This window comes from Balaenoptera acutorostrata, chromosome 10 (assembly GCF_949987535.1).
Source record: "Balaenoptera acutorostrata chromosome 10, mBalAcu1.1, whole genome shotgun sequence".
Lineage (NCBI taxonomy): Eukaryota > Metazoa > Chordata > Mammalia > Artiodactyla > Balaenopteridae > Balaenoptera > Balaenoptera acutorostrata.
In genome coordinates this window covers 12,613,341-12,639,663 of record NC_080073.1, presented here as the reverse complement: position 1 = coordinate 12,639,663, position 26,323 = coordinate 12,613,341, and the positions used below count along the sequence as shown (strand labels likewise).

The 26,323-nt window shown below is 41.1% G+C and overlaps 1 protein-coding gene and 1 long non-coding RNA gene across 5 annotated transcripts in view; one reads left to right on the top strand and one right to left on the bottom strand.

Moving 5' to 3' along the window:
* Window positions 1-26,323, bottom strand: part of LOC103008605 (uncharacterized) — a 448,254-nt gene that overhangs the window by 68,515 nt on the left and 353,416 nt on the right. For both annotated transcript variants that reach the window (XR_009009521.1, XR_009009522.1), the window contains one exon: window positions 25,292-25,408. This is a non-coding gene — a long non-coding RNA (uncharacterized LOC103008605). The remainder of the gene's footprint in view (window positions 1-25,291; window positions 25,409-26,323) is intronic.
* LRRN1 (leucine rich repeat neuronal 1) overlaps window positions 78-26,323 on the top strand; it is a 36,560-nt gene continuing 10,314 nt past the window's right edge. For 2 of the 3 annotated variants that reach the window (XM_007192475.2, XM_057554978.1), the window contains exon 1: window positions 78-545. The gene's annotated coding sequence lies outside the window, so the exon portion shown is untranslated. Of the gene's footprint in view, window positions 546-934; window positions 1,014-26,323 lie in introns of those variants that run through there. The other variant, XM_057554979.1, reaches the window with a different exon arrangement.

Genomic DNA, 26,323 nt, shown 5'->3' with positions numbered 1-26,323 from the left:
AGCAGCCAATCGGAGTGCAGCCCATCAGCTGACCGCTTTTGCTTACACCAGGTGCACGCCGGCTGCGGGGAGCACAAAGCCGGGCGCACCGAGGGCGCCGGCAGCAAGCCGGCGAGCTAGGCGAGGCCAGTGCGTCCGCGCCTGCAGCGCCCTCCGGGCCGGGAGAGGGGCCGCCGGCGTCAGCCCGGGCAGCGGCATCCGCGCGGTGGCGTCCCTAGGCGCCCCGGACGCCGTCCTCCGGACCAGGACGCTCGCTGCCCCGCCCTCTGCACCCCACTTCTGCCCTTTTCCCTAATCCTGACTGCCCCTGCCCCGGCCCCCGAGAGCAGGATTGAGCCCAGGCCCGCGCAGCAGCTGTTGCTCGTGTGGCTGCCTCGCCTCCTGTCTTGGTGTTCTTCCGGGAGCCCCCCAAGGAGCCAGTGCCTGTGGGTTGGGAGGGAGGCGCCGCTCAGCCGGTCCTCCTCCTCCTCCTCCTCTTCCTCCTGCTGCCGCCGCCGGTGCCTGGTCCGTGCGCACCCCGACACCCCCGCCAGCCGGGCCTCGGGGTAAGTGCGCTCGCCTAGCCGGGCAGCGGCGGGAGATGTGGGCGGCAGCGAGGGGAAGTCGAGGCAAACTTGGCGGCGTGGCGGGCCCGAGAAGGGTCTGGGGAACCTGGGACAAGATCGCGGGCCTAAGGGGTACGAGGGGGCGCGGCTCATGAAACTGGGGAAAATGACGAAGTCGGGGAAACCGGAATCTAGTGACCTCCTTACTGAAAAAAATGACTGGGGTCGGGGAGAACGATACTTCGGAAGGAAGGCCGAACAGAAGCGAGCAAAAGGCATTGACGGGAGGCGAGCCCGCTAGATTTCAGGGACCGACGCGGGGGAGGGTGATGCCCGGGTATCCGGAGGAAGGAGGGCTGCTGGAATGTGAACTGGGGAAGGCAGCCGGAGCCGGAGAAGAGCGCGAAAGGGGGGCCCGGGGAGTTGGAAAGAGGACTAAGAGAAGGGGAAAGAAGGTGGCAGGCTGTGGTAAGAGAAAAGAGGAAGGATGTTTTGGCGGTGGCCTTGTAGGTAAAGAAAGGGACAAGGGGCGTAATTCACAAAGCATCGAGTGTACTGAAGTCAGGGTATTGGGAAGGATCTGCTCAACTGTCGCGCGGTCGAAGTGGGGAAAAGACCTCATCTTACACGTTCTGAGTCCAGAAGGGGTGGCAGCCTCAGGAGGCTTGCCAAGGATGCTGGAATATCAGGGAAGCCTCGGTCCGCTCCAGGCACGGAGCCGGTGCTGGGTTCCCCGCGCGGCCGGGGTCGATGGCGAGGAAAGTTTGCCAGCGAGTGTCCTTTGTGCTGCGTGGAGAGGGGTGTGGGCAGCCGCCGACTCGGCACTTCCCAGGGCCCTGCAGCGACTACCTCCGCGGAGGCGAGTCCCTGCTTGGCAAGCCCAGGTAGAGTGGAAAGATCGAGTAGCTGGAGGGGCGCGGCGCACTCGGGGCCGGTGGGAAAACCCGTCCCAGGACGGTTGTGAGGGAGCCGGCCTGCCTCCTCGCACTGGGAGGTTCGGCGGTGGTACCTGCTCTGGGAGACAGAGGGGGACCTTGACTGCTGGGTTCACCGCTGTAGCCACAGTGCCCGGAACTGAATGAATGAATGACCGGGGTGGGAATAGTTTTGAGGCATTCGAACCACAGAGGAAAAGGCCAAGGGTCCAGGAAAAGAGACCCTTCTCTAAATCTCATGCCACCATTAGCATTAGCATTTTCACTCCCAGACCCAGAAAATAAAGAAAAAGTGGAATTCAGTGAGGGGACAGGTATTACTGACTTGAGCTTTTGCTTGTAGGATTTTTTTGAAAGGCAGTATGTTGTTTTGTTTCGCAATTTGCCTTGCCACGATGGTCTAAAGAATTAATATCACTCGAATATACTCATGACTTCATTTTTAAGAGCTAGGACTGGAGGACTGGAAAGTTCAGGAAGGTACTTTGATCAGTGTAACTCTAGAGTAAAAGTGGTGCTGTTGGCTCCAGGGCCATGTGTGTCCCAAAGTCTCTGATTTGCATGCAAATGTGAGCGAATCCTGGCAGATGTCTGGCCTCATCCATTCACATGAAGGAATTTGAAAAGACAAGGAGTCTTTAGTTAACAATAGACCTTAAGAAAATGGAATAAAGGCGCAGTGAGTTTTTCTCTTTGGGAATTCCAAGGCTTGCTGACACCTTTATTCAGGAGCCAAATTCTCTGAGTGCTATTGTATTGAAAGCCTCAAGTACTGCTTGCTCTTTACCTGGCTGTGTGTTTGTGTGCAATTTCAAGCTGGATGTTCTGAACTAGTGAGGAAAATGGTTATATGAAGCAGACAGTAACTTAATTTCACTTCTGGTGGTTTCAAGTAATTTCTGAATTGACCCCTCAACCTTTATTTAGAGTTTCTTCTCTTTCTTTTAGTAATCCCACCTCCTGCTCACATTTGCTCTCCATCCTCAGAAATATACAACATAGGAGAAGATAGTTGTAGGTGACTAACAGGAATCTCTCATTAGAATGTCCATAGTCCAGTCAAAATCATTTTAGTAACAAGCACCAAACTTGTAGAACTGCAGGTGATGAAACCATCACGTTCCTAGTCACCTGAGGGATTTTCGGGTCACAGGACAGAACAATGAATAGCGAGTCAGTCATGCAATAGACCCCAAAACAGGGACATTTCTGCCTTGTCTAAGAGTAGCTAATAGACCACTGCACTGCTCACCTCCTGGCACTGATCAACTGATGAACAAAAGGCAGGCAGTGTGGGCCACACGTGAGTCCCAGGGATTATACCTACTGACAAGCCAGCCCAGTGGCCTCTTCTTTTGTCAGTCTCAAACACTGTTGAAGGGAAAAAGAACCTATTCACTGAACAGCGTTTGCCACTGTATGCTATATATTCACTGAAAGGGACATTAAAATACAACCAAAAAAAACCCAAAACAAGACAACATTGTTTTGAGGACTCAGTGTTGGGGGTGGGGGTGGGGGATGGATAACAGATGTTAGTCTGCTGTTTTACATGTTTCCTTAAGTTATTTTCGCTGGTTCAGTAACTTTTTTACACATAAAGCAGTACTTTCCCAGGAGGGGAAAAATGAACTGAGTCAAATTTAAGTAAGAAAATGTTATAGCCAAGATTACAATTTCTGTCTTAGAGCTATCTAGAAGTCAGAAAGTAACAAATCATTATAATAAACTCTTATGTGACTTAAGCCTGGGATTTTGTCTTTATTATGGACTTGAAGGCTACCTGTAAAATGCAGGTTGACATTTCTAAACTAGGCAATAAGCCATTTTATTGCAAAGTTATCATCTAGGTATTTTGGAAACAAATGTAAGTTTAAAATGACCAAAGCCTCACATTTTGTGAGAACTTACTTCGGCTGTTACCTGCCTGTGTGAAATCTTTGTTCTGCAAGTCTAATGAAAGGGAAGATTAGGGCTTACTCCTTGGTAAATAAAAGTAATAAAGTACTTATTATTAGAAAAGGATCACTCTGCTAAGTAAAATCTTAGAATGGATCCAACTGCCGACTCTGGTTCTGAACAATAATATAGATAGTTCTGGGCAGTGTCTGGAATTCCCAAAAAGCAGGGAAAAACTCAACCATTGATTTCTCTCTGGTTAGACCCTGCTAAGGCTAGCCTCTTGACCTGAACTGTTAGAACAATTATCACATATTCTAAACCAGTGACACCCATGGGAACAAACCCAGTAGGTACTAAAGAAAATCTGTCTCTACAGAATTACAATGCTACTTCCCAAGCCAGTTGGGCATGATTATAAATAATTAGAATGGTGGACTTTTTAATGTCACCATAAATAAGCCATGAATAAAGTATGGTAAATTATAGGACCTGGGTGTCACTTTTTACTAGACTTTCATAATGCTTTCTTATAATTTATTTTTAAGCTACAAAATAATAGTTCTTTGAATGATTCGCTTGAGCACTAATGTAAGCTTGCTCAAATATTGTATTTAACTTTTCAGAATTATTATGCTGAACATCTATTTTGGGTTAAGGCAATCTGGAGATAAAGCAAATTCCAATTTAGACTCATAATCATATTTTGGTTTCTGGGAACAATGTAAGTATCTTTAACTCATGAATAGAGCTTTGATTAATATTTTATTCAAGATGAAATTATAATTATATAGATGAAGTCAGAAAAACATGTATTCTGTCTTGTTTTGGCTCAAAGTGCAGAACAGAGACAAAAGTTAAACCCTATATGTAAAATCCAATACTTTAGTGACCAAGGGAACCATTCATTCTACAAGTCTTCTTAAATGAAGTCTGCCTTTTAAATTTTCTTGTTTTACTTATTTTATGGATACATCACTGGATGTAGCATCCAAGTCTCAAAACATAGACAAATGCATAATAAATTGTTTACTGACATTAAAATTACAATACATGATAAAATAATATAGTATATATTTTCAGACTTTATGGCCACCCTATAGAAGTGTTAAGCATATTATTCAATAATTAAAACATATGCCATTTTATGTTAGAGTTTTTTTAAAGAAACAATATGCAGGCTTATGTATTATTATTATTATTTTTACTTTTTGAATATTTCCAAAAGGTCTAACAAAGGTAGGATATTATTAGCAGTTTTATCAGTTATTTGGTGGGTAACTAAGCTACCTAGTCATAGCCAGGTGATCTTAGATCAGCTTCTTAACCCCACCAACCCTCAGTTTCCTCATTTGTATCATGACAAGTTTGGGAGTATAGGGCTGGAAGGACTAACTACCATAATTAGTGAGATTGCTAAAAGGTTTGTGGAAGCTGTGTCTTCAATACCACAACTAACATAAACGTTTAACTTGGATGGAACCATTACACTCAATATACCAAAAGTCATCCTGAGATGCACAGAAACTAGGCTTAAACTTGCATTGATACAGACTGGAGGTCTGTCAGCTCTGATTTGAGGGTACCCTCCAAAGATGCTGCTGCCTTGACTTACAACATTTAGTTTTGAAAACTGAGGAGTGAAAACTGTGTTTACAATGGCTTATTGCCTTCCATTTACACTCTTCATAGCTCAGGGGTTGAAATGTTATTTGAAAGCTCTGATTAATATAAATGTCTTGTAATTTTCTGGCCATCCTAGCTCACATCTATTATACCCCTGGCAGACATGTGGACTCCACAACTGCCCCCTCATTTGTATATGAAACAGACACGCTGGTGGCATTTTTTGGTTACCATAGTTACATTAACAATATACACATGACCTGACATACTTCTTCGTGAAAGGTTTTTGTTGCAAATATTATGTTGACCTGGGAGTAAAGGACAACCATCTAAAGTGTGAGGCATACATAGATTAATCTGTTGTCCATTTCTGGAGCCACCATTTCAATCATGGGAGAAGAGCCATCCTACAGTGAAGTCCAGGAAAAGGCAATCGCAAGACTTTGACTAGCAAAGATTTCCAAGGGAGGCATTTCCAACAATGCTTAACCTCTACAGGAGGCTGTCTGTTACGTATTCATTTCAAAATATTTGCTCCTCCTATTCATGACTGCCCTTTGTGAGATAATATATCAGCATAGTCATTTTTGATTCATACAGGGAAAAATGGACAGCATCCATCTCAGTAAGACCTAAGAGACAAAAAAATCAATCTGCACTATTAAGCAGTAAGCACAAAGAGAGAATCTTCATTTAGGATAACTAAAAAAGCTTTACAAAGAAAGAAAGATTGCTTAATTGGTTTCATGCCTATAATTTTCCCCTCTAGAAAAAAATGTTAGCATGGCAATAAAGAATATCATTAACCTGCACTGTTATTTCACAATAGTAATAAGTCTTAATTTGCATCTATAATAATCACTGTAATCAAGTACTGTACAGGGAGTCAGGAAGGCACAGGCTCATTTCCCAGCTCTGACACCAATGACTGAATGTGTGACCTTCTGGATGTCCTGCCTCCCTCCTGGTGCTTCACGTCCCTATCCGAGTTGTGTTTTAAAGGATCCAGGAACACTGGTAGATATTTCTAGTATTACCACTGCAAAGAATTTGATTTCTGCCCTATACGTCATGATGAAATGGAGAGCTAAAGGTCTGGGGGACACGGCAAGGTGATTTTTCTGGTTCCTAATCCCACAACTGAGAGATTGTTTTGTTCTTTTAAAAATTTTCTCCCCCTAATGTGACAATTCCCCACCACCTCACTTGGACTCTCTTGAGGGAAAGAATTTTACTTGGGATATAGGAAGCTGCTTGCACACTCAGTAAATATATACTGACCACCAGCCATGTGCCAGGCATCATAAGAGGTACTAAAACCAAAAGAAATTAGCTTGATTTTTCTGCATCTTGTATGCTAAATCCATCATAAGCATTTTAAGTATTTATTGAGTGCCTGGTATGAAAAAGCACTTGGCTAGATCTAGCATGGAGGTTTTCAACTAGGGGTGATTTTGCACACCACCCCCCCCCCCTGCCCCCAGGGGACATTTAGAGACATTTTTGTCAATTATTGTCACAACTGAGGGTGGGGTGTGCTACTGGGTAGAAGCCAGGGATGATGTTAAACATCCTAAAATGCACAGACAGTCCCTCCACAACAGAGAAGTATCTGCTCCACATGTCAGTCAGGCCAAGGTTGAGGAATCCTGCTCTGGTTGATGTAGCTCTGCCCTCAGTGAGTTTAAGTCTAGTACAGGTTACAGAAAAGAGACTGGCAAGTACAATAAAGCATGCTGTGATGGTAAGAGTGTGAGCTACAGAATCTGTACAGAAGTAGGAGCCTTCATTCAAAGTTTGGCTGCCAGCAAAAGCTTTAAGAAACATTCTGATTAATTCCCAGAATGGGCTATCACCTGGAACACCAGTGTTCAGCAGGAGACAATTTTAGATCTAACCTCATTGAACGTAAGTGAGTTGGATGGTTGTTTGAAAGAGGGTGGACGCCTTAAGTTTGTTGAGAACTCTACACTGGGGATGGAGTTGTTAATTCCTTGTAGGACTCAGAATTCAGAGTGTCTTGAGTCGTTAGGAGAGGAGGCTGGAAACAGAATGAATGTCAGTGGTGAGAAACATAGGGCTGTACAAGCTGCTTAAAGAGAAGATGTAGCTGAGTTGACAAAGTGAATAATGCCTCATGTTTTAGAACCTCAAATTCTGCAGAGTCCTTAAATATGTATCTCATTTGACCTGCCACAGTCTGAGACACCAAGTATTATCATTCCTTCTCCCTTTTTTCAATAACTAAGTAATCAGAGCCATGGAGAGATTCAGTGTGACCTTGGCCGAGTCACTTAGTATTTCTCTAATGTTTATCTATAAAAGAAGAGGGGTTGCAAGGCTCTTCTTCCTAATGCAAGTTCAGTTTGTCTAAGGACACATCTAGGGAAACAATGGAGCTGGGATAAGACCAGCCTCACTGCCTCTCTCAGACCCAGTGCCTTTCCCATTCACACCAAGGCTGCTTCCTGGACCATGAAGTCAGAACAGGTAATAATATGACAGTGATTCAGCATTCTACCTCTTGGGTTACCAAAAGAGCAAGGATTTTGGAGGCATCAATTATAATGTATAATGCAGAGAAACTTAAGCTGGGTTTCCCAGATACCTAAGGACTAATCAGACTTTCCCTCTAATATTTTATTTTAAGCTGACCTTAGAAGCTTAAAAAAATACTGTGACAAGCTGGGAAGAAAGGTTCATAGGAGAGTGATGCTAGGGTAAGAAAATGATATAACCCAGAATGTGTGTGCAGAACTGACGATGTTCTGCCTAGAAAAGAGATGCAGTAGTGGCGTGGCTTTCTGCCTTTGTTTGATTTTGCTCTGTTCTTTGGCAGGGGTATTTTAACTTTCCTCCCAGAGAACGATGACCAGCGTGTACACACACACACATGCACACCCACATACAACAGGGATGACACACTAGATTCCATACTGAGACATTTATGTTTTTGCTTTAATTAAGACTGGCACATTAAAAATGAGCTTTGGGGAGAGCCTTCTCTCAAGGTTTTAAAGATTTAACTACTTCTCACTTCTGTGCGATGGAGTAATGTTTTCTTGGGAGAAGGAAGACTGAGAAGCTGCCTGACTGCTCAAATTTCTTTTCATCTTCATAATTCTGTGATTTCCAAGATCATGAGCGAGAGTTATGTAGGACTTCAGCCATGACCTGAGAGTTTCCGAGACACTAATGGAATGTATATTAACTTATCCAAGCATGATAGAACCACTGAAGACTCTGGAGTGGCAATTAACTGGATTTCTCCACTTGTTCTTCCAGCTGATTATGGTTCTTTGCAGGGAGAACTACACGTCAGGGTTAACCCCTCAAAGGACCAGTTAGCTTTGCTGTGTCCTACGGGGATAGTCTGTCTCTGGAATCCCAGCCGACCTCCCGCACATACCCACAAACTCATCATTTCTCTCCTGGGAGGCCAGGTGAAAAATTTGGGTCTCTTCAAAACCATCTGAAGGAAAAACACAAAGTATGTGGGCAAATACTGGTGGGATAGTTTTCTCTTCATGCATGAAGGATAACACTGTCAAAATAGAACCCTAGTGAAGAAGTTTCCAAATGGCTTCACCCTCAGGATAGAGCAATGGAATGAGAGATTCACTCCATGCACATGAGATGCTTTAGTTTTTAGGAAGAAAATATTATATGGAACTCCCAAATAGCATCCCCAGGGCCCACCGTATTACCTAATATAGAATGTAGAAGCAGTAGGAGAAAGGTAATGCTATCCAACATTATTGTGCCTTTCCAGTGTGCCAGGAACCATCTCACACACCTTACCCACATTCATTCATTTAATCCTTGCAACTACTGTATAATGTAGACACCCGCTTTATAGCTCAGGAAACTATCGCACAAAGCAAATAAGTAACTTGCCCAAGGCCACAAACTAGTGTGTACTCAATAAATATTTATCAAATGAATAAATGAATGAATAGGATATACATCTGTTTTAGAGGAGAGAGTCCTTTATTCGAATTCTCAGTTTATAGCAGTCCTGCTTTCTAAGCAGGGCACTTTCAAGAATGATGACAAATGAAGTCTGGATGACAGATGAAGTCTAACTTCATCTGGATGACAAATGATGTCTCAGAGCTGGTAAGTGACAGAGCAGGGATATGAACTTGGGTCCGACTCTGAAACTGCACTGTTAAAGCACTCGGCTATGCTTCTTTCTCTTTAATTGCAGCTATAAAACAAAAGGATTGGACTAGACTAGCTTTCATAGCCCAGCTGGCTCTAAAAATTCTATAATTCCATTATTAAAGTAAGGTTTATGTAAAATAAAACATGATGTATTTTTTATTACTTTAAATTTTAAAATCTGATATTTTTATTTAAACAATCATCATTGAATTATCCTTTAAAATTACATTGGAGTTATTAACAGCATGTTTTTAAATTGTTTTTAAGATAAGTAATTTTAAATAGATGAAAATGCATACTTAAAGATTGCATTCTCCTAACCAGTATCATCACATGGCATATTGAATTATATCATCGTCTAAATTTAGAAGGTTTCTAAAAATTGAAAAACATCTTTCTGTTACACAGAGAAAAGAAGTCAAATTATTAATTGTGAAAAAAGTTACTCTGATATTTGCAGAGATAAGGAGATTGCTGAATATTATGAAAAGTATTGAGTGATTTTTACAAGAGCTTAAAGCTGCTAGCAATATTAGAAACTACTTGAGATTTGCTTCTAAATATTGTTTTGCTTTAAGAGATCCTTCTGGCATCCAAGTGATACATCAGAACAATGTGAGTCCCTGCCATAGTTTTACAGGACGTACAATCCAAGGCAGGGCAAAGAGAGTGGATAACTAGGCAGGTCTTAGAGTTGGGAAGAATTGGTTCCAAAACTGCATCCTAGCTGTGGGATGGAGTGATTTCAGTGAGCTTCAGTATCCTCATCTGTAAAATGGGGATAATAATAGAACCTGCCTTATAGAATCATTGGATTCATTCAATGAGATCATGTGTCTAAAGCCCTTTGCACATTTCCTGGACCAAGGTAAGTACTTAGTAAATAGTAGCAATGGGTAGTAGTGGTATTACATGGAAATCTGGCATTCTGACTGCTATTGTGTCTGGATGCTCTTTTGGAGGCAAGTGGAGGTATTTTAACAGACAAGAAGACTCAGACTAGATATTTGAGAAGTCGATAGTTCACACGGTTGTCACCTTTCGTGATGAACCCCAAGAGAGCTTTATATTTGTCCAGACATGCAAGAAATCTTGAGTCAGCGGATGTACTTTGAAAGAAGTGGCAAACAGATGAATACATTAGAGCTTTTTTGTTTCTAGATTCTGCTTTGTATCCGCTCTCTCTTTTCTCTCTCTGAAAATATTATAATACTCCTAAGTTGTGATTCATAGAATCAGATTTTCTAACCAGAGAGAAAAGGTTCAGTTCAGAGCTATCATTCCCCAAAGAGGAGCTGAATTCAAGACATTGTTAGAACTAACAGACCCGAAAGCTTCAACTCTCTGAAATCCATTGTTAGATAATAAAGTTGTTGAGGCATATAAAACTCTTAGAACAACGGCTAGCATCTTGTAAATGCTCAATAAATCCTGCTGCTACCACTGTTACTGTTGATTCTGTGTATCACCATCTTCATAACATTCATCTTCTTGCTTCTTGACCAAACTACAAAGCTCCTGGTTGGGAGCAGATTAGAACCCAATGCAGTGTAACCAAGAGTCCTCCTGGGAGCAGGTCAGTCACAAAGCAAGAGGAAGTACCAGGCAAGCCAAATCAGGTGACTCTTAAGAAGACCCCTGGTAGATTGACATAGGAAAAAGTTACTATGATTTAGCTTCTATAGCCTCTACCCTGTTTCATCTAGCAGATTCTCCTTTACTCATGAATGGGAGTGTTAGAATACAATTCAGTGCCTCATTTTCTTTGAATTCTTTGAGGGCTGGAAATAATAATTATATACAGAGAACCTTATATTCATTGTCTGTTTAATCCTTCTAATCAGAGCTTCCCAACTGGTAGCTGGGTGCATTTACAGGTAATTGGAGATACTGATACTCTTAGCCCTTGGGGACAGCCAGTACCACCCAGTTAGTCACCTCTGGTAACCCTTGCCAATAAACAGCATTTTCTAGTGTACTGAGAGGAGGGCACAGCAACGGTTATCCCCGGTTTAAAGATAAGGAAAAAACCTGAGACAAAGAATTTGTCCAATATCTCACAGCCAGTTAGTGTATAGGACCAGGTGCTTTTAACTCTGGTTTTCCTCCAGGCTGAGTTAGTCACACTGTCTTTGACTTTCCCACATTTCCTTGCCCTCACTTCAAGCATAGTGTGTTATCTTAATTTAAGTTTATTTATTCACATCATTGTGATACCACCCACTCCACCAAACAGCTCCTTAGGGGAAAGACTATGGCTTACTCAGCCTTGAGTCCCTGGCACCTAGAAGAGTACTTGGCACATGGAAAACACACTTACAAATATTCAGTGGATGAAAGAGGAAAGGGATTTCCATATCATATCTCTTTTTCATTTTGCCATGCTGTTTCTTCTAATAATTTAAAAAAAAATTATTTCCTAAATAGTTTGGTAGAAATTAGTAGCTCTTAAACCTGTATTTATACTCAGAGATGTTAGTACATTACTATTTTAGATAGGTTATTATAGAAAGCTGAACTCATTTGGGGATGCTTTTATGTTATTAATGCCAAGGAAGTGTTATTAATCAAAAAGTATTCATTAAATGCACGTAGAATATCCAGTGCTATTAGCAGGGTGATGTGGAGGAATGAAAAAAAGTGTACAAGGTGTTATTTCCATCCCAAATAAGCTTTGAGACTCATTGGGGAAACAGAATGAATAGAGACAAGACAAAATAATTAAGTGATCGTCTGTGGAAATTCCACAACAACAGAAAAAAAGAGGGGCTCGGATGAGATGGGTCTGGGTTTGAATTTCAACTCTATCACATACTAGCTGTGTGATCTTGGTTAAAAGACTTAACTTGTCTGATTCCCCAAGCTGTCTCATCTGTAGAATGGAGGAGTGATATGACCCCACAGGGCTGCTCTGAAGATATGTGGGAAAGCTCTTGCTATAATGCTTAGAACATGACAGTCATTTACTTCAGTCACTTGGCAAATATTGACAGCATCACCTCTGTACAGATCTTTTTGTGTGAGCTGGGGATACAGTGGTGAGCAAAACAGATGAAATGCAGTCCCGTCCTATGTGGGGCTTGCCTTCTCACGGGGGATAAAAGCATTAATCCGATTATCACACAAGGAAATGTAAAAGTATGGCTGTGTTAAGTCCAGTGAAAGAGAAGTTCATGAGGCCAGAATAGAACATTACATGGAGGCTTCTAAGAGAAGACCTGCCTAAAGAAGTGACATTTCAACCAAAATCCCAAGCATAAGTGAGAATTAGCCAGGCAATGGGGTGCACGGGGGAGCTTTGTAAGCTAAGATTTGGAGGTTGGAAGAAGCTCGATGGGTTTGAGAAACAGAAGACCAGTGAGGCTTAGAATAGAGCAAAAGGGGGGCCATTAATCTCAGACCTTCCTTTCCCCCTTCCTCTAAAGTACACTGGAGTTCAGACAAGACAGATTATTATGAAGTTCCGCAAAGGGGGAGTTTGCATTATGTACAGAAGGGATGGGATGTGTTGAATCTAGTCATGGAAAGGGGAAGAGAACAGAAGGCTTGAATTCCTGGAGAGAAGAATTGCAGGAGCAAGGGTTCAGGTGCCTGGGCTGGCTGAGTGGCATGCCAATGCCTGACATGTTTGGACTGACATACCAAGACTAACAGCTAAAGAGCACAGGAGGAGAAAGTCTCTCCTTCCTTTCTGTGTGGTCTTGGGGATGTTACTTAACTTTTCCACCTCTTGGTTAAAGATAAAATGTATGTGAGAGTGACACAGAGTGTCTAGTAAGCTAATATACATTCTTTAATTTCCTGCTTTCCATTGCCTTTTTCCCCCATAATACATTTCCTTTTATTGTAGATGAACCCCTGATTAAGACACTGGCTAACTGACAACACATCAACTGTGTTGCCCACAGATGTAAATTTTAAAATACTAGTTTAGGGGTATCTTAAAACCCTCTTGCTTGGTATGCAAATGTTTCATGTGTGGAATATCATTCTTGTTCCTGATCTCCATTATGTAAATTGCACTTAGCCACATCTGGCCGGGTGTTTACATGAAAGACGTGACTGATGTTGAGTGTTCAAGATCCTCCAAGAGATTTAGATGCTGAGTAATTCCATTAGGGTGCTAATGACCGTAAAACCTAGTTGTTATTGATCTGTCCTCCATGGAGAGATCTACTTTTCTGCCTGATCTCAATTATTATGGTTCATAATACAGAGATCATTTCAGCACTGAGTTAGCATGCTGCCCCTGTAATAATTTGTTTTAGCTTCATCTTTGTATTGACATATAACTTAATTCAGACACTATCACCGAATAGTTATCAAAGGAGATGATGGAGATAGAGTCACTTATTTTTCAGTAAGATGCCATTATCCTTCATATTTATACTGTGCTTTATAGCAGTACATCTCTGGTTCCCTGAACCCTTTTATTACTATTCTGCTTTTTTCTCCATGCCTCTTGAGATCTTCTTAAGTCTTACCAATTTCAGTTCTCATTACCTCTTATTTAGCTTACTGAAAATGCTTCTTAGTGGGTTTCCCCATATTCATTATGTTCCCTCTCCTGTCTTACACACAGCTGGTGGATCAATCTTTCTGAATTGTAGAAATGATCCCATAGTTCCCTGCAAAAGACATTTAGTGGTCCCCACTGATAATGAGATTGTGCTGGATATTTTCCATACCCCTCCAGAACCACCCTACTCCACTTTGCTTTGCAACCTGGGAATCAGATTGTATGGACTGTCCCAGTGGGTCCTTTGCCATCTGGTTTCTGTTGACTTCTGCTTCGTGCAGTAGCTAGCTCAGGGGTGTTGGGCCATCCTTTGTGAGTTTACCTTAACCTTGTCCATGCCTTGTAAATGGTCCCTTTTTTAAAATGTTCTTTATTCACTCCCTTTTGAATGTACCTTCTGTTTTCTGCTAGGTCTCTGACAAGGATAATAAATTGAGAGAATACTTCTTAGTGAAGCATAAAAAGCCCTCCATAGCTAGGCACCATCCTTCTTTTCTGTCTTGATTTCCATTCCTATCTTAGAGACCTTGAATCTCATTCATAATGAAATAGTTCTGATTCCATGTACCTATTCCGCCTCTGCTACTTTGGTGCCTTGACACCTGCGGTGTGCTGGTAAATGTTTAACAGTCAGCTCTCCAAAAAGATAAGCCTGATTCGTAGTGTTTGCCAATTTCTGTGGTGTAAGTACACTCACCATGACCAATCGTAAGCTAACAACATGATGTCTCTAAACTTGGATGTGAAAAGAAATGCTTACAATTGGCTCAGGACACCACTGCTTTGCATACAACTTCACTGCCACTTAGGATGCCTGCTTCCCCCCACTCCCCAACAGTGCCTTACACAGAAGAACTGCCCAGTCAACTATTCTAATTCATTTCTATTGTTCCTTTGAAGGGTACAGTAACCTAATTGCCAGCCACATGTTGATGGTAATACTTCTGAACCCAGAATCTTCTCATGAGTGCTAACATGGGTGCTTGTTAGATTTTGGAGACTTAAAAGTCCTGAAGAAAAAAAAGTTGCCTGTCCATATTTTATCCCAAGTTGCTGAAGCTTACTAAAAGTTGCTTAATTCTCCAAGAAAATAATTCTCATTTTCTGGTCTTGTCTTCAAATTATGTCTTCATTATCCTCATTTAAATATAACTTGAAGTAATAATAAAACAACATTAATACATTTCATCACTATTATAACCAGTGGAACATTCCACAGTTTAAATAGTGTACTCTTAAACCTAAAACTCTACAGAAAGCTTTTAAGGTGTATGTTAGTCCTAGATAGATAAGATTGCACTGCATTTTATTCTAAAATGTACTTTATTATGAAATAACCTTTTTATTTAGTCAACCTTTCTAGGAGATAACTTTAATTTTGCTTCATTAAAAATATCATTCCTGGGGCTTCCCTGGTGGCGCAGTGGTTAAAAATCTGCCTGCCAATGCAGGGGACATGGGTTCGAGTCCTGGTCTGGGAAGATCCCACATGCCGCGGAGCGGCTAGGCCCGTGAGCCACAACTACTGAGCCTGCGAGTCTGGAGCCTGTGCTCTGCAACGGGAGAGGCCACGACAGTGAGAGGCCTGCGCACTGCGATGAAGAGTGGCCCCCGCTCGCCGCAACTGGAGAAAGCCCTCGCACAGAAACGAAGACCCAACACAGCAAATAAATAAATTAAAAAAAAAAAAAAAGTCCAAAATAACTTAAAAAAAATATATCATTCCTATAGTTAAGGTTCAAAAAGTAACTACAATTTCCATTAGAAAACTAGGGAAAGTAATATAGATGATCTTATAATAGCATTGGATTATTTTATATTTTAATGGTTATGATGGCCATACAGATATTTAACTGAAACTATTCTTTTTACTTTTAATTTAATAAGACACATGAATTGAAGAGACTATAGAATGCATTATGATTTACAATGCCTGCCGGCATCTTAATGTTCTCAGCTGTTCCTTTGCACCACTGATTACACAAAGCCTACACTGTGTAATTAAGGACCAGCCCACTAATGTGCTCTGGTGGATTTATGGCATCCAGGTCATCCACGAGCGGAAGTACTTTGAGTATTGGACCATTAGTTTCGAATGCATACTAACATAGGTGAACACACTGGCATCAAAGAGAATCTATCATAAGAAACTAGTTCAAATTCAGGGAGGTAGCTTTCACCTGATTTTAATTTACTAAAACAATTTAAAAACCAGATTACTAAAATCCTAATTAACTGGAATTCTTTTCCTCTAGAGTCCACTTTTAGGAGAAAATGGGAAATTAGAAGAAAATAAGTTAATAACCAAGGCTTTAGATTTTTAAAAAATTTCCAATATGTGTTCATTATCAAGGCCTTGAAGAAAAAATGTCTTTTAAAAAAACAAAAATTTAACTACCATTATCAAAGGCAAGAAAGTGGGTATTAGAGACTGAAGCGAAAAGCTTTATAGGAAACCTTTAAATTTGCAAATTCCCTGAGCCTAATCTTCTGGTTAACCAAGGTTTTATTTTACAAGTTAGTTTTATTCTGTGTACCTGGGAGAACGCTGCAGTGTATTCACGCTACTTACTGGAGGTCCCATAACATCACTGAGGTGGGGCTTCCCTGGTGGTGCAGTGATTAAGAATCTGCCTGCCAATGCAGGGCACACGGGTTCGAGCCCTAGTCCGGGAAGATCCCACATGCCACGAAGCAACTAGGCCCGTGAGCCACAACTACTAAGCCTGCACTCTAGAGCCCGCAAGCCACAACTACTGAGCCCACGTGCCACAACTACTGAAGTCCGCACGCCTAGAGCCTGTGCTCTGCAACAAGAGAAGCCACCGCAATGAGTAGCCCCCGCTCGCCGCAGCTAGAGAAAGCCCGCGCACAGCAATGAAGACCCAACACAGCCATAAATAAATAAGTAAATAAATGTATTAAAAAAAAAAACACTGAGGCAAGTGGGTTCACAGAAAGGGTTCTCACTCAGAATGTAACATACTTGGGTTTAATATCAGCTCTTTCACCAATTAGCTGTGGGAATTCTGGCAAGTCACTTGATCACTGAGCCCTAAGGTCATTTATAAAATGAAAATAATCACATCTACCACCATCTCGTGCTGTGAGAATGTAGGCAAAGCACTTCCCACGGTGCTGTCCCTCTTGCTCTATATCCTGCTCCCCATCCCTGGCCTTTGGCTATGTTAGCACTCTTCCTTAGAGAGCCACTGCAGCCCCCAGGCCTTCAAAGGGAAGGTTTGAACAGGCAGGCACACTTTTTGCTATATTTATCCTCTCCCAATGATGAAGAAAATCAGGTTCTTTGAGTCCTTATTAGAACAAAGTCATATAAAAATAGTTTAGAAAAAGAACTGAAACCAAGTTTATTTTAAGAGTTCAGGGACAGATGGCTTTATTTTGCTTCTTTAAAAAAGATGGCATTCTGTAGAAATACAATGTGCTTAAGGTCTATCAATTTGAAGGGCAAATACTGTCACTCCCCTGAACACTGCAGTCTTTAACCTTGAGTAGCAGGAACTTTTTACATTAAAGATATGTATACTTCTATATGTCGGTCTCCAAATTTTAAAGGAACATTACCACGTGGAAGGGATATGTTCTTGACATTTTCTCAGTCTGAGATTTAAACAGCACTTAGTCTTCTAATTGGCAAATTCTAAGCAGTCAGATTCTTTAGAGAAATATTACTAGATGAGATCTAAAAGTATAGGCTCCCCTCTGAAGGACATTGGATGCTTTCATTTTTTAAATAAAAATTTTGTGAAAATGTCAGTTAGCTAATAATGATTACTACTGGATATAAAAAAATATAACAAAAGATAGTACAGAACTCTTAGAGCAAAGAAAAACGCAATAAATATTCTGAAATGGATGTAAAAATGTTTGCCATTTTTTTGATGAGAAGTTATTTTCACTATTACAAATTAAACTCTCATTCAGTCTAGAGCAAAAGAAAATCTAATACAATCTAATGGAGTTGCTTGACTTGGTTGGCATCCAAAAATCTACAGCGTTTGTATTAGCAGCCTACATATTGGCACTTTCAGTACCAACCATGATGAGTCTATTTTTTTCACTGGTCTATCTGTAGTTTCGAATGTATAATCAAGATCCATTGTAGCAACTGGCTCCTTACGGAACATTTATTAACATGGCATGATGAAATCTATGTGTGCAGTGAAAATACTAAGCAATATACTGTGAAGTTCTTAAAAAGAAGTAATGAAACTTAGCCTTCTAGGCATGTTAAGGCTGCCAAACTAAAGATTTCGCGTTTATTTAACATTTAATCATGTCGGTAATTACAGAGCAATTATTTTATATAGACATATTACAGGAGAGGAATTAAAATAATTTGTAAAAAGACTAAAATTAATTGATTTCATGGTAGTTTTTATACCACTGCACTTGCTGGTACTAAAAAGGAGCAATAAAAATAGCCCAGTTGTTGGTTCATGTTTTGTTCTGTTTAGCCTTCTGTCGGTTTCTCAATTCAATAATGTTAAATTGCTACTTTATGATTCCAGTTATGCAAATAGCTCATTTCTTACAAAGAAAGAAAGAAAAAAAAAACTTTCTTGATCCTGCAAGTAATGTAAACAGAAAAAAATTTTTTTCCTAGTCCAGCTTCCTTTGCCTGTCTTAGAATCTGAGGTTTAAAAGGGATTTGAAAGACTGTACGTTCAGGAAGTCTGCAAACTGTAACTGGCATATGACTTTCAAAACAGTGGAGGAAAAATGATTTTGGCATAGAGCTGAGATAGCTCATGAGTAAGTATTAGTCTTGCTTGCTAAGTCCTAGAGAAGAAGCTCCCAAGATCATCGAGTTTACCACGACGTTTAAAATTAAGAATGAGTATCTCCCTATCCATAAGATGTATAGGCAATGGTAGAAAACAACCTCTTTTCATAATCAGTGTATGTGTTGTAGGTGTGCAGTGGGGAGAAAGGTGGTGAGGAGAGTGAGCACCTTAAATATTAAATAAAATAAGCATTCATGTAAAAATAATTAGGAAAGTAGTTAATACACATACAGCACTGTATTATTTTCAGGACTGCCATAATAAAGTACCAAAAACTGGGTGACGTAAACAACAGAAATTTGTTGTTTCACAGTTTGGGTGGCTAGAAGTCTGAAATCAAGGTATCAGGATATCAGCAGGGTCATGCTTCCTCTGAAACCTGCAGAGGATCCCTTCCTTGCCCCCTCCTAGCATCTGGGGGTTTGCTGGCAAACTGGTGTTCCTTGTGTGCTGGTGTAGCTGTATAACTCCAGTCTCTGCCTTCATTGACACAGGGCGTTCTCCCTGTGTGTCCCTGTATTCACATCATCTTCCCTCTTATAAGGACACCAGTTATATTGGATTAGGGGCCCACCCTGTGCCAGTATGACCCCATCTTAACTAATTACATCTGCAACAACCCTATTTCCAAAAAAGGTCACTTTCTGAGGTCCCAGGGGTTAGGACTTCAACATATCTTTTTGAGGGAGGACAATTCATTTGAGCCTTTTAAACGACCCCAGGAAGAAAGGAAGCTCACACTGCTCTCAAAGGAGGACTTGGAGTCTAGAAAAGTGACTCTCATGCATGCAGAGCCAGATTTTAATTCAATCTGTTGGCTCCAAATCCTGAGTTTACTCTCATCTTCTCAAGAGCTGCCTTATCAGTTGGCATGTTTTCCCATCCCCTTTCTTCTAGAGGGAAATATAGAGATCATTTCCTGAGTTCTCAAAAACAATTTCCATCTTTCCTACCATAATATGAATTTGCCTTGCTAGTTTTTAGCATTACTTTTATCTCATGTCTTCTACTATTATCTTGCCCAAGGGTGTGATCCCAAAATGACAAATGTGTTTGATGGGAGCCAACTAAAATGCTTAAAACACAAAACAGATAGGGGCATTAGCACCTAAAGGCCTATTCATTCCACAACCGATTCTGAGCGCCCCCTAAACACTCAGCACTCTACCAGGCACTGTGTAGCAAACACCATCAAAAATTCTTAATTTTCAAAAAATTTCCTACACTCAGCCTTGTCTTTAGGAAATAGACAAAGAATCATGGCATTTGCTACAGGGATAGACATTTTTTGTTTAGGTTAGTTTTTATGCAGGATGGTTTCTGACAACTATTTTCAAAGAGGGTAAGGAGACCAATGGTGCACTCTGATACTTGGTTTGAAGGCAGGAGTCCAGACTTGTTTGCCTTATCCTGAGATTCTGGACTGAAGAATTCTTTCTTTATGACTTTCCTTCTGGAGTCAAATTATGAATGTTTTAAAGAGTGCATTGGCTTTCCTGTATTTGCTTTTTGCACACCATCATCCATACACCTGTTTCAGGTGGACTTTGTTCTCCAGGGTGGCAGGCCCCATGAGTGGAAGACTGTTGAAAATGTGTTTTGTGACATATCTTGGTTGTTTCAGCCAACATTTATATACCACTCATAGGCCAGGCACTGTGGTACAGTGCCTACCAAGAGGAATAAAACACAACCTTGGACCTCAGTTATATATTAGCTTAGAGTTCGGGTCAGCTCTAAAAACATTTGGTTGAGTAGGTAGAGGAAGGAAACAGAGTGGCTTAGAGCAAAGGCAAGTCAAGTGACATCTTTGCAGTTATCAGGCCCAGGCCAACGTGGCTGCCAGACCCTCTGAGCCTGTGAGTGGTGATAGGGCAGAGCCCAGCTAGGATAGCCTGAGGCTGGAGTATTAAACTTGGTCTGCTTTAGAGCCCCATGTGCAGCTTTATACACCCAAACCCTATCCCAGGCCAACTTCATCAAAATCTCCATAAGGAATGAGAGAATCTGCATTCTTTTTTTTTTTAAAGTAATCTTTTTTTTTTTTTAAAGTTTACTTTTTTGTTTTTAAATTACTTAATTATTTTATTTATTTATTTTTGGCTGTGTTGGGTCTGCGTTTCTGTGTGAGGGCTTTCTCTAGTTGCAGCAAGCGGGGGCCACACTTCATCGCGGTGCATGGGCCTTTCACTATCGCGGCCTCTCGTTGCGGAGCACAGGCTCCAGACGCGCAGGCTCAGTAGTTGTGGCTCACGGGCCCAGGTGCTCCGCGGCATGTGGGATCTTCCCAGACCAGGGCTCGAACCCGTGTCCCCTTCATTAGCAGGCAGCTTCTCAACCACTGCGCCACCAGGGAAGCCCAGAATCTGCATTCTTAAAAAGATCCCTGGGTAATGAACAGCTAAGTTTGTAATCTAGGGCTCTGCTGCCCAATATGGTAGCTGCTGGCTATTTACATGTAATTGAAATAAGTTGAAATAAAAATTTTTAATTCCATTTCTCATTCATACTGGCTACATTTCCAGTACTCAGTAGCTTACTCAATACCCTATTGGGAAGTGCCAATACAGAACATTTCTGTCATCAGAGGGTTGGATTGGAGAGCGCTGATGGAGCTGTCACATGTTGGCAACTCTGATCTCTCCTTCCCAAGGATCCACATATCTACTCACTCCTTCCTTCCTTTTGACATGTATCTTATTTTACAGTCACTTGTGTATTTGTCTTATTCTCTCTCCACAGGATTATAAATTCTTTAAGGGCAGGGTCTGGTCTTTCTGGCCCTGTGACACAGTAAACACCCAATGAGTATTTGCTTGATTTAATGAATCTAATTAAATTAGGCATCAGTTTATTAGACCTCTTTTGCATTTAGTCTGAATCCTGATTTCATCACAGTCTGGAAAAAAAATCAGAGAGCAGGATTTTCATAAATCACAAGCATGAGGATGGATGGGGAGCAGATATGTGCTAAATTGCAAGCTTTTTCTTCTTCTTCTTCTTTATTTTAAATAAAAGTGTGACGTTTAAAAGCACAGGGTTTATATCAGCCCAAATGTAGAAGAGACCCAGTAGGACTGAACATTTGCAAGCTTAATATCATTGTCATATTTGGGTACCTGGAAAGCACATTTTAATTGATTCAGTTAGTTATTTTGTTTATTTATGGAGTGCCCACTATGTAGATGCCAGGCCAGCGTCATTGTGAACAAGACGGAAACAGGGTATCTACCCCGTGAAACTCAATTTAGTCCTGGCAGATTAAAATATTGGCAAGGACTCCCCCTGCCCAGACAGATTGGGATAGAAGAGGAGCATGATTTGGGCTCTGGCCTCAGGTGCCTGGATTCATACAGACTCTCCACCACTCTACTGGCTCCAAGATCTTGGCCAGCTTATTTCATTTTTCTGAGTCTCCATTTCATCATCCATAAAAATAGAAAAATTAATGTTTCCTACCTCATAGGGTTGTGAGCATTAAATGTAATAATTTATGTAAAGTGCTTAGGGCAGTGCCTGTGGCACTGTAAGAGCTGACTGCTGTTAGCAAGTACTGACTGCTATTATTATGACCACTACTCAGCCAAAACGACTCCACAACAAACATTAGATGTAAAAATGGGAAGTGTCTACAAGGCTAGAAAATACCTCATTATTTGGAAAAGATGCTTACTATCTTTCTTGGGCTAACAATTTAACTCCCTTTGCTTATTGTTTACATCTTTGCAGCCAGAGTAATTAAGATCAATACGTAAATGTGTTGGTAAATGCCCATCCCTTGCTTTATTTTTGGTTTTGGTAAATGCCCATCCCTTGCTTTATTTTTTGTTTCTTTGTTTGGCGAAGGATTTAACTCATTTGGAAATGGAAATGCTTGGGTTGTCATTCAACCTCTCTAAAGGTAGAGAGGTATATGCACTTTTTTTAGCATAATGCTTGCAAAGGAGAATTCCTTCAAGGGGTTTACCATTAAACTGCAAAATTGAAACCCTAAGTAACCAGCATGTAAAGATTTAATTAGCATTGTCTCATTAAAATAAATGTGTGACATATTCTTAATTCCAAAAATGACATTGCCTTTGATCCTGGCTTTTTAAGAGAACCTGTGTTTAGCAATTTTTTAAAAAAAGAAATGGTCTAAAGAGGCAGACAGAGCTAGGTCCATATCCTTGAACTACGTACGTCACCTTGGACAGATTAGTCTAACTCTCTGGGCCTTGGTTTCCTCACCTGTTGGAAGGGGATCATCATTTATCTGCCTCACATGGGTGTTGTGAAGATTAGTCTTCTTCCTTGTTGTGAAGGTTTTTCGCAGGCGTAAGAAGTGCTGCTTACATGGGTGCTATTAAGAGTAGAAACTCAGAAAAAGAAGCGTCGAATACTTAAAATCCTGGAGCTGAAGGAGTCCTAAGACATCATCTAGACTTGCCCAACCTCACCATTTACAGGCAGGAAAGATGGCCAGCATGATCTGAGTCAGGGGAAAAACCAGAGCTAAGGACTCGGGTCACCTAATTCTTCATCTAATACTCCAATCTCTGCACCACTCTGATTTTCGAACTACCTCTAAAGCAGATAAGATTCAGAGCTAGACAGTATTAGGGCATGAGCCTTATGTCCTTGACTCAGTCTCATTTGAGATCTTGGACAAGCGACTTGACCTCTCTATGAAAAATAGGGATGATCACGCTTTATACCATATACGTGTAAGTCACTCACTATAGTGGTTAGTACATAGTAAGTCTTCTATTAAAGTAAATCTATTAATAAAGTTAGCTAATTCATATTATTATTATTCATGAAGCATCTCCTGTCTTGAATGCTCACTTTCCAACTCCTACTCATCCACTTTACGCTTCTTACATTTGAATATCTATGCCCTTATAGAGTTTGCAACACACAATCCATCAAATTAAAAGAAGTTCAATTTATGCATTTTACAAATTAAAGTTATAGAACAAATCAACCATTATAATCAATTCACTGCCATGTTTTAAAAAATCAGTGAACATTGTTTAGATGACCTGACTTAATTTTTTGTAATAAGTTGGCCATCAGCATGATTGATTGATCTGTCCACCCTATCTCTGATCTACCTAAGCAAAGGTCAAGACACAGGTTACTAAACAAGCCACAGCACTCTTCCTAAATTGAATGATGTTTTCCTATGTGTCTAATAAATGGTAACTGATTAATGGAGTGCTAGAGGCCAACATTCTTCAGAGAGTTTTGGACCCTGCCCATTTAGACCCTGCCAGAATATGAATTTCAACTAATCCCAGACTAAGTGAAGCAGCGTAGGGTTCTGTAAAGGACCCTGTGTTTGGAGAGTAGGAATGGAATGCAGTCAAGCTTGGCCTCCAAATGTGTGATCTCACCTCTCTGAGGTGTCCTGTGTGAAATGAGAGGTTTTTTTAGATGTGCCAGGTGATCTCTAAGGCCTTATCCAACTTTCACAGTTTGTGTTCCTCGTATTTCAAAGGGAGGCTAGCCTGCTTGCCTTTGATCAGTTGAAGCCAAATCAGAATCTGAAGTACATGTTCTTCCCCAGGGCTCTTCCACAAGCACCTTCCTGATCACGCCAAGCCACCTACTTCGATTTGGATTCATGCCAGGTGGCTCTGGGCTTTTGGCTTTCGTTTTTCTTTCACCTTTTTATAATTTTCTTTTGTACTTCTTCAGTTCCTGCAGTCCTAGCCTGCCCTGTTTACCATCCCTGGCCAACCCTCCTACACCGGCTCATGTGCTGTCCATGCCCAGTTCCTCTCAGGAGCCTAATGAATTGCGGCTCCAGCTTACACCCTCAGCGTGGAGACCAGCTGCGCCTTTGAGCTCTTCCCAGAGGTGCTGGCTGATGCTGCACCTGCGGTGCGATGGATTTGCCCGGCCCAAAAGAGGAAGGAAAATGAGGGGGAATCAAAAGATCACTTGTGCCCATCCTCTGCTTTACACACTAGTGCATCTGTACCGCCTAAGTGTGCCAGAGAATTTTTGAGTCTCTGTTAATTAAGAATAACAAATACAAGAAGAAAATAAAATTAAGGAAAGGACAACCGAATTTTTCTCTGGGAACCAGAAAAACCAACACAGAATTTTAAAGTGGTCAGAGGAGGAAATGCTGAATCGGGGATCAAGACACTTGTGTTTTATTTTGTTCCTCTGCCAATTAACTGTGTCATCCTGGATCACCTAGGGTATCTCTAAGGTTCTGCCTGCCTTAAAAAGTAGGTCTTCCAAAAGAAAAGCAGTGTAAGATGAATTTTTGTTAATGTAATGGTTTTTTAAAAAGCACTAAACAGGTTTTCTTCAGAGCAAAGAGTCACACCATAATATACTGTTTCTAATTATAGGTTTTCACATATGGAGTATTTGCCAATAATATTTGAAAATTGATATCTAATTATCAGATCCTCCCATTAGCTCCGCATTATTGGTGATAATGGTTATTTATGGTGATATTTAAATAATTCAGAGGTGTCAGACTGGCCACACGCCATAAAAGGCCTCAGAAAGCAGATTTTTTTTTTTTTTTTTAGCTTGTACAGTTATAAACATCCATGGATGCCTCTTGGAGTGCATGCACTCTCCAGCTTTTTACATGATCACTACTTCCTTCTGTGTTCAACTCAACTGACTTGACCTACCTGGCCCCTGAAGGCACTGCAGTTTGAGATCGTTGGCATAATCAAACACCATGCCTCTACAACAATTTAAGAATCAAAAAAGGGAAACAAAGGAGGGAAAGAAGAGAGGGAGGTAAGAGGAAGAAGAGAAGGCAGGAGGAAGGATTACCTCTCTGAAAATGGTTGGAAGTATAGTTTTCATGACATGGGAGAATGGGCTAAGATGACTTCCCGAGGTTCATGTTGGTCTAGGAAGCTGTGACTGTCTCTCCTCTCAACCCACTTACTGTAAGACAAATAAAATAGGACACAAAGTTACTGGACTTGCTCAAAGTCACCTAGAAAGTTTGTGGTGAAGCCAAAACTAAGAATCCTTTCCCTGGCGTCCTCATCCTGTTGCTCGGCCCACTCACACACTGCTGCACTGTTTGCTGATGAATAATGTGGGCTCTCAGGAACAGTTCCTTATGCAAAAGAGCCTCAGCAAGCTCCATTATGTCCTTGCGAGGGGATGCACTTCACTGTTTTCTTCATGCATTATGGAGACGACTATAGCTCCTCCTCCCATACGCACCCTCCATCTGCGATCACTAACACACACTACGGGGTGCTTCACTTTGGATAATGTGTGAACAAGGAACTTAATTTTGGAAAATGGAGAAAGAAATCTAAAAGTCAGAAAGGGTCAGGGGCCAAATGAAAGTCCAAGAAACTAGTGTCTTTAAAAATAGTCCATGCAGATTCAGCATTCAGAATGCATTTGCAAGACCTTCTTTCCTGCTCAAGGGAAATAAAATATACCCTCCATAAAGAAATCTCTGTAATCTCTCTCTCTCTCTCTCTGGCTCTACCTACACTAGTCATCTACATTGTTAGAAGGTCTCCGGCCAGGCCCTTTTCAGGACTTGCAGTTGCTAATACCACAAAGGGCACCCTCTACTGATTTCCACTACCCTTTCATCCTCAGTGCCCATAAAGAGGCTCAGATTCAATATGAGACATCAAACCTGTAAATAATAATAGCTAACATCTGTTGAGTACTTGCTATGTGCCAGGCCCTCAACCAAAAGCTCTGTGTTTAACATCTCATTCTACTTCTCTTAACCACCCTTGGCAAAGAAGGTTTTATGATGTCCATTTTCTAAAAAAAGGGAAATAGACTTAGAAATCTTCAATAACTTGCCCAAGATCACAGAGCTGA